Below are 9,014 nucleotides of genomic sequence, written 5' to 3'. Positions count from 1 at the left end.
GTAACTGATGGTTAGTGGACATTTCTGCCACAGGATTAAAGAAATCTGACTTTATTTCTCAAAATGACACCGCCAAACATGGTTTTTGCTTCCAAAAAAGAGCTGGAGAAGATAAAGAAGGGGAGTAGCAAACAGATTATAAACCCAACGAGCTGCTTGCAGGTTACTGCATTAGCCTCAAAGGCATGCAGTGAYGTGGACTTTTGAATAGAGGCGCTGCTTTACCATGATTTTGCATGCAATTTTTAAGACGACTAATCACTGAAACACTAGCAGCAAGAAATGGAGAGGAACTCGCTGCCAATGCAGCCGTTCTAGGCATAAATACTTGGACATCTCGATCTAGGTAACGGGAAGGAAACAGATGGAAACCTGTAGTAGAAGGTTCTTCGTGTGACACTCACAAATCTTTGCCAAGAAATTCAAGAATTGCTGATTCTGAGTAGAAGTTAAACAGAAAGCAGAAATTGCAGTAGGATAAAAACAGCAGAAAAATATTTATCTATAAAAAAAATCAGTTGTATTAACTGCTGACATTAAGAATTTCACTCAATTCTAAATACAATTTAGACAGTGCASTTCATGCTTTGTAACAGTACCCATAGATACAACACCTATGAAAATGTAGAAAATAAAAATTAATAACAGAAATTTTTGAACTAAACCATTCAGTTATTTTAATACAAAACTTGGCAAACTTGAGCTTTAGCCTAGAAAAAGCCCAGGATTTTTCACTGATCTCCACTATTCCAAATGAGAAAATAAGCAGAACCATTTGCAACACATTTAAATTAATACGCTTAAATAGCTATCTCTTCTAAAACACATATCTTTTCCTCTAAATCCCCCTTGTGATGTTGTTTGAAGGGAATAAAATTAATTAAAAAAACGAGGAGTATTTTTAGGAATCTCACGCTTGTGAAGTAGATCTTATTCTACACTTGTTAAAAAACAGACTCGGGAACTTTTAATTAAGCTTATAATATATATATACAAAGAAATCAGAACCGACGCATCAGATTATCCCGGGTTTCCAGGAGGATTTCAAGGCACGGTCAGGCAGTGCCCGCATCAGTCATCCCTCCGCTGCAAGGACGGAAAGCTTTCCCAACAGGATAAGGCACCGTTTCAAATATTAGCAGTTTTGTTCTTTTTGTTTGTTATTTTAACCTTAGAGACATACAAAGTGACAAGTCAGCTCAGTTTTTGTTTCGTTTCAGCTTCAAACGACTGCCCATCCGCAAGGGTGGCTTGGAAAAGGAGCAGCTCCGGCCGGGCAGAGCTCATTCACGTTATCTTAACGCGTATTTGAAGTGGAAATTCAAGGGCCCCACCAAATACCCCAAGACTAACACGCAAACCGAGGAGCTTTTTGCTCTGCCCTTGGTTACGGCCTCCTCATTTCCTGGAGCAACGTGTGAGCCCTGCACTTCCCGAGGCCACGGAGCCTCCGGGCCGTGGCRGGAGCCCGCAGCTCCCGCCAGGCTGGCGCGGCCACCACGGAGGCCACCTCTGTTTTACTTTGCAGGTGGCCTCTGCCACGAAGAAAGCTGGGAAACCCACGGCACATACAGGTAACGGGGCCCGTTAAATAGGTTTGGGCTTTGCAAAAGGTCTCTGGCTGGTGGCAATGGATATAAATAAGCTCCTGCTTTAAAGCACGCTACAAATGCAACACTCTAAACCTACGTGGCTGTATAAATAACCATCTCTGCAGCTCGAGCAAGGATGAAGTCCACTCTCTGCTCCCTCTCTCCAAAGGCAGTCCCACAGTACTAGAGTCAGTGCAGCTTTCAAATATTTCTTTATTTTGCAAGTAATAATTAAATAATCCAAGTARTCCTCCCATTTCTCACTGATTCAAACTTCACCGACTCCAACGGCACGTATACAGCTCTGCATAAAAGCTTAGTTTCTCCAGCTGAAACATTGACACAAACACATCAGTGTCTTAAAAGGGAGCTAGATCATACTCATCATTTCCTAAAACAATTCGCCACAGCAATAACTCCTCTGAAATATGCAGAAGTGCCACCGCTGTGACTGCAGCGGGGAAACACGACGCGAGGTTTAATAGGACAATTTAGATGATTTGCAAGCAAGTGGAAATGCCACAGCTTCAGCAAGATGGATGGACCCCATTCCCAAGGATCTGATATTTGCAGGACCGGGAAAGAGAGCAAAACTCATGTGAGCCTCGACTACTGCAGTGACTATTAGACTAACCTACTGCAAAGCACGGCGGGGCAGCCTCTGCTCATCCCTAGAGCCAGCGCCGGGAGGAAGGACATCGAGGGCTTTGTTTCCTCTATCGGGGCTAAACACAGCGAGACTGGACTAATTAGATCAGCTGAAACCAGCTTTCCTTCTCCACTTGCCAAATGACCATTTTGTGTTTTGCAGTGTTTCCCCAGAAACACCCGCACAGCGAGCGCGCGCAGAAGGCAGCGCCGGGGCCGCGCGCAGGCGAGCGCAGCCATCCCGGTCCGAACCAAAGCCCAACGGAAATTCCCGCCGCCCTCGAAGGCCAGGCTCCCACCTGCCTTGCAGTAAAGGAGCATCAAGTGCACTGCAAGGCACAGTTCCCTTTGGTCAGCACGGTTCCCTTAATGCACCAGATCCTCCTATTTATCTTTCCAGGTTTTAACCCAGAAAACAAGTGAACGCAGTGCAGAATAGCATGGGAAAAATTCCTGCTACCACCTAGGCCCATCTTCACGCTGAACATTTGCAGGACACTCTAATCTCAAACAACGACCAAGGAAAATGCATACTGCAAATACCCCGACTCACAACTCCTGTACAACTCCCAGCCCCAAATTAATTTATCCAACACATTTATCCAATTAATTTACCCAAATCCCCCAAGTCAAATGATGCAACTCAGCAGCTAAAATGTAAACCACATGGAATCAGCCTTCATTTTAACAGATTGCTAAAATTGACTATTGCACACATTTTTTCTTTCTGCTTTGCAATTCAATCAAGACTGTTACGTGGACTAAAAATAGAGCTCGAGTGAACTGCAGTGCACCAGCAGCAGCGACTCCGCACGAGCGCTTTCCGCACATCTTTTCTAGGACAAACCCCGCTCCCAATCTTTCTGAAATATTTTCAGGAAGATGCCCARATTTCTAGGCTGGCCAATAACTGAAGTGACACTTCAGAGGTGTGAAATGGGGAATGACACATCCGACCAAGAGCTGGAATCCAAAGCTTCACTGGGAAGCTTCACTTCCAATGGGAAAAGGGATCAGAAGCCTCCTGAAGACACAGCAATTCCCCTTCCAGCCCCTGGGCCGTGGGGGATTTCGCTTCGGGCAGCAGTGGGAAGTCTCCCAGCAAAAACCGGCACCAGATGCTCCCCAGGAATTTACAGCCTGGAAGGAAAAAGCCCAGAGAAGCTACTTGCCGCTCAGAGGGAAGCTGTGCTGAACACCAGGCACTCCGTCCAGCTCAGGCTTTAGCCTACAGAAGGGAAAAACTGCTCCGCTTCCAAATACCATTAAAATAACAGAGGCCTCCTCTGCTCCTTGAAAAAAGCGGAACAGCCAACCTGAGCACCTGACTCTCAGCAAAAGAATAAGCTCAAAGGCCAAAAGGAAACGCAGTGATTGCTTTACGTTTGTTTGGACAGGCTCTTGTCACCGGGTTGCTAAATGAGCAGTGATTTGGCCCTCTGCAGAAGGAAACCCAGTGTTAGCTGCGATTTGTTTGTTTGCCTCTGTGTGCTCTGACTGGGTTCGAGAGAGTTCTTCATCATCTGTACTTATAAATTCAGACAATATATTTAAAAGAAGTAAGCAAAATGATCTTCAACTTTGAGAGCAGTCTTATTGCTGTTTATCAACATAAATTTTACCCAAATATCAGTGAAATTCTAAACGAGCACAAGATTCATAGCTCTAAAAATTCAAATAGGAAGACCTGCATATCCCCAATTCCCTGAAAATAGTCAGATTTTCAGAGTTAAATAATTATTTAGCCATTGCTTCAGTTCTCCTCTTAGCTTTTGAACCCATTTTGGATTCCGTTTTTTCCACACCAACTAGCTAGATCTTTGCAGTGAGAACAGAGGCTGCATTTTTAAATTAAAGCTGAGAAACTCCTGAAGTCATCCCGCTCTGAAAACTTCAGGATTTCAGGAAAAGCCGCCAATTACAGACAGACCACCAGAAAAAGCCACCASTTACAGGCAGAGCAGGGATGACACCATCATAGTCGAGGCCTTTGTAAACCTCTGATAATAAAAAGGCTTAATTATTAATCTCTGCAAAGCTGCCTTCTCAAAAGYTAGAAAACTTGAGGCAGGGCAGCTAAGGAGGTTTTTAAAATTGGGGACCAGGCTCTGTAAATATTCTGGCACTTAAATTACGAACGACAGGATCATTCCATCTCCTGCAGCTTCTCCATAGGATGCGGTTTAGAAAGATTCATTTCCTGTTGAATGATTTATGATATCTTTGAGGGAAAACATCATCATCACACGCATCCAGAAAGTTTTAAATGTGAGCATTTGCCACGGGGTTATTTCCTTATCCCTGCCAACTCATCCCGATATTTCTTCTCGCTGCTAGAAATTCTACACTTACACCGTCGCGTTAAGATTTTAGTTTCCATAGAAACTGTTATTGGCTAAAGTAAACACAACATGGCACAAAAGGTGGCTTTCCTAATGCAGCCGGGAGACGTTCAGCCCCRAACTGCTTCTCCACGGTTTGGTCCCGCTGTGGGCGAAGCCGCTGCCCCTCGTTAGGCTGCACATCTAAGCCAGGCTCAGGAGGCTGCCCCGTCCCACGCGAGCAAGAGCAGATCCATAACTGCTTCCTCCCAGCCTGTGAGGAATTTCGCTAATTCCTGCTGCATTTAGGCAGTGCAGCAACCTCAGTGCTCGGTGTCCTSATGCCCTCGCCCCGCTGCTGCCGGCTGGGATGCGGGAGGAAAAGCCGTCCGCGCTCCGGCCAGGCTGCGCRCACTTCCACAGCCCTGTCCCGGCGGGAATGATGGGCTGCATGTTCTGCTCCTCTTCTCAGCCTTTCTTTCACTCTGGCTCCTAAGTGACTTCATAAAAGCCACCGCTCTGATAATCATCTCATCCTTCCCTCGCTCTGTGCAGCTTCCACCGTGCTCTGAACTCAGATGGTTTTCCTAACGTACACAATTAATGCGCCTTCCTTTMTTCTCCTCAGAGCATTACTTCCATTTATCTCCTCATTTAGAGACCCTCTGCGGCGCTCCATATCGGATGGGATCTGCCCGTYTTCTGAAGGATGGGGCTCTGCATATATATTGCATTTGGACAGAAAACTCCGTTGCCCTTCCTGCAAACGGCCGCTGAACACAGGAGGACTCATGCCTGACAAAGCATGGAAAAGCCTGGGAAATCCTTCCCAAGACTAGGGAAACAAGACAAATTCAGGAGGCTGCTGCAAGTCTCCAAAGGAAATACTAAATTTAGGAGGTTGGGTACAAGTTAGGCCAGGGTCTCTTTAGGCTGAGTATCAAAGGTTCCACAGGAACTTAAGGAAACATTTCTTGACAGTGAGGGTGACAGAGCCCTGGACCAGGCTGCCCAGGGGGGTTGTGGAGTCTCCGCCTCTGGAGATCTTCCAAACCCRCCTGGATGCCRCCCTGTGCTCTGGGTGATCCTGCTGGAGCAGGACTAGGCTAGATGACCTCTGGAGGTCCCTTCCAACCTTAAGGATTCTGCGACTACTGAGCTGCAAAGCTGCAAGCTGGTTCACAACCACATTAGCTCCGAGATGATCCTAATTCCTTCCCTGTTGTGCCTTCACACACCAGCTGTAAGATAACTACTGCATTTCTGTGCCTTAGAGGGATGTTCTAAGGCTAAGCATAATAAGAAATGGAAAAAGGAAACAGATCCTACAGATCAGGACAAAGAAAGAAAAAGCTCACTTTCTTAGCTTGTGAAAAGTATAWGGTAGCATAGTTTAATATATGAGTAAAATGAATTAAAACTGTTTATTAGGAAAGTCAAGATTTACCAAAGATGTTACTTATGCCATCAAAAGGTAACACTACATCTGGCATACAATATATTTGGTTGAAAGGTCCCTATTCTGTAAGCTGTTAATGACAACATAGAGATGAAACACACATTAGGATTCTGAAAAGAAAAAAAGAAGAAAAAAGGTAGAAGTCCCTTAATGCTGTATACCAAAAGAGAAATGTTCAAAGCTATTAGGGGCTGGAGGGAGGAAATAATGAAAAGCAGAACACCCCAAATGCTCTGTTTAATGGAGGAAGACAGGTCGGTGCCCAGCGGCCTGGAGCCACAAGCAGGGGARGCAGCAGGGCTGATCCCAGCAGCCCGGGAGAGCCCGGGACGGGGAGCCACGTGCTGAGCACTCTGCTGGTGCTGCTCTCTAAGCCAATATTCCCGTGATCACGCTGGAAACCCTCTGGCAGCCACGAGCTGCTGCTGGCCGACGTGGCGCCCGGCCCGGCCGCTGCGCCGAGCCTCGCGCTCGCTCCGGCGCCCGCGGGCAGCAGCGGCCGCGCAGAGCCCGCGACACGGCGCGCGGCGGGACCCAGCTGCAAAGTTTGCAAGGATCCCATCAACAGCCAGCCCAGGTGCTGTTYTCCTGCTGCCCACGCAAACCGATGACAAAAAGCAAACTCCATCTCACAGGTGGTGCATTTCACCCCCCTAAAAGTCAAGATTTTCTCATACCCTTCATTTAATGCCACTGCTGTCAAATTGGTAACRTGTGGCAACAAAAGCAGCCTTTATGTAACCTAATAAATAAAAGTCACCACGGCAATAGCTATGCATAAATTTTAGCTAAAAACATTTTGTTAGAAGAACATGAATGCCCTCTGCAAAGTGGGTAGCATTTTAAAATAATGTTCGAGCCATTGTTAATACTTTATTGCTATTCATCATAGAACCATTAATCACGGTGAACTCATTTGGTATTAATGTGGATGTCATAAAGTACTTCTGTAGCATTTCAATTTAACTCAGCCTTTAAAACGCCGCCAGCGGTACATGGAAAGTTTCAAAAATTGAATTTGAACAGTCCTCTCCGAGATACCTACAGGCAGAGAAAGCAGCATGTCGGCTCGCAGCGGGCAGCCTCGCGGGGCCGAGCGGCTCGCGGGGCTGTGCCCAAGGCCGAGGGGCTCACAGGGCTGTGCCCAATCCACCGCTGGCTGCAGAATTGAGGGATCGTGGCCCTTCGGAGCCGCCACGGCCTCCCTCTCCTCGCGGGAGCCGCGGGCAGGATGCAGTGTCTCCCCGAGCTGCTCCAGGGCCCAGGGGCGGCTGCGCTGCTTTCGGGACCCCACAGAGACTCTCTTTCCTCACGTGGCTCCCGGGATCCCCCAGGCACAACCTGGCTCCTGGGACCAAGCACTTGGGCTTCTCACGGATGTGCGGGTCAAGCCCCAGTGAGAGCAGCTCGGAGCGCAGGCACCCGCTTCTCCCTGCGCCGGGAGACACCAAGGGGGCACGCAGGAACCCCATCCCGGCCTCTCTGAGCACAGCCAGGAACATCTCTCTGGCTTCACGAGGAACCAAATGAGGAAAGCACAGAGGGCAACACGCAACGCGGAGCTGAACACACCGCTCCTGGCATCGAGAGGCCAGAAACGCGCGGCACGTTCAGTGCTGCCCTAGACCAAGCCCAGTCCTCGGCCATTCCCTTTGAGCAGGCCTTTCATCCGTGAAGAACCAAGAATGGCAAACGGCACTTCTGATCAGAAGCTGTGTTAACAAAAATACTTTCTTTTCCTTGTTTAACTAAAGGATTTTCTGTAAACCTTGCATCTAATTCCAGCTCTATCTTGTCTTGGAAACCAATATACCATGTATCAAGCATGCAGCAAAAGCACCTACCTTGGGAGCTCTGGCATGTTTTCCACATCTGGCATCTTTGACGAGACTGATATCTAGTAGCTCAGTCTCCTGGAAGAAAACACAAGCAATGCAGATGATTATTACATTAGCCAAAACGCCTTGCTGTGTCACACCACCTCACTTCCCAGTTCAGACAGCAGTTGGCCTGTTTGCAGGAACTCTTTTCCAACCTGTAAACCGTTTCATGGAGAGTTGCATCACCTTCTACCAGTTTAACTGCAATACTTAAAGTCTTAGATATATTTAATTTCCTTAAAAATATGCATTTAACTCTAATGATGTACAGAGAAAGGTTAAACAACCATATTAGTCAAGCAGATTTCTTGGATTACTGAATGCCAGCTGCTGTGGGTTTTTAAACACAATTTTAGCTTCTTTATGCTAGTTAGTGTGAAAAGGAAGATGTTACAAAATCGAAGAGCTTTATTCCAGCAATAGAAAAATCCACTTTCTATTTTTAAAAGTGTACATAGAAAGAGTTATACATAAAGGGATAATAGGTTCCAATAATTTTGCAGTGCCTATTGCTCAGTGAAAGCCACACACTTGACAAGTGTCCCTCGAGTCCCTCAGCATTTAGGGGCACATGGAGCCTGGAGAGGGGACCTGCGCCAGGGAAGGGAGGAGCGACTCCCAGCGAGGGCTCCAATCCTCGCAGCACCGGGAACGTTTTCCCAAAGCTAACACAAACGGCCCGGGTAGACACGGGCAAGAACATCCACGTGACCTTGGGATGCGCCCGATGCTCTGCTCTCATGCATGACCTGGAGACCTTGAAGGACAACTGAATTTTTTTCTACCTCATTTACACTAGTATTTGGACTAATAGTCCCTGCTAACATGGCTCAATTTCACACTAAATATAGTATAAAAGTTCTTCAGCAGGAACGTGGCCACCCTGCAGCGAGAGCTACGATGAATTTCAGTCTTCAAGTAGAAAGCACAAGGTTGTGCAGGGAATCTGAGATCTCTGTGCAACATAAAGCCACTGCCCTTCTCAATTCCAAGGAGAAAAGGTGATTTTCTGACAGCCACGTTATTTTCCATTGATTACTCTATTTTATTTATTTATTTATTTATTTTCTCTACTTTAAGGAACCAGTTCCAGAACAGTTCTTGTAGATGCCAC

The 9,014-nt window shown here is 46.8% G+C and overlaps 1 long non-coding RNA gene across 1 annotated transcript; it reads right to left on the bottom strand.

Moving 5' to 3' along the window:
- Positions 1–6,960: 6,960 nt before the first annotated feature.
- Positions 6,961–7,923, bottom strand: LOC112958954. The gene is made up of 2 exons (XR_003251537.1): positions 7,865–7,923; positions 6,961–7,061 (listed from the first exon to the last, which is right to left on the bottom strand). It is a non-coding gene; the product is annotated as an uncharacterized LOC112958954 (long non-coding RNA).
- Positions 7,924–9,014: the final 1,091 nt, after the last annotated feature.

This window comes from Nothoprocta perdicaria, unplaced genomic scaffold, assembly GCF_003342845.1.
Source record: "Nothoprocta perdicaria isolate Ctin4 unplaced genomic scaffold, notPer1 scaffold_93, whole genome shotgun sequence".
NCBI lineage: Eukaryota > Metazoa > Chordata > Aves > Tinamiformes > Tinamidae > Nothoprocta > Nothoprocta perdicaria.
This window is presented reverse-complemented; position numbering and strand designations above follow the sequence as displayed.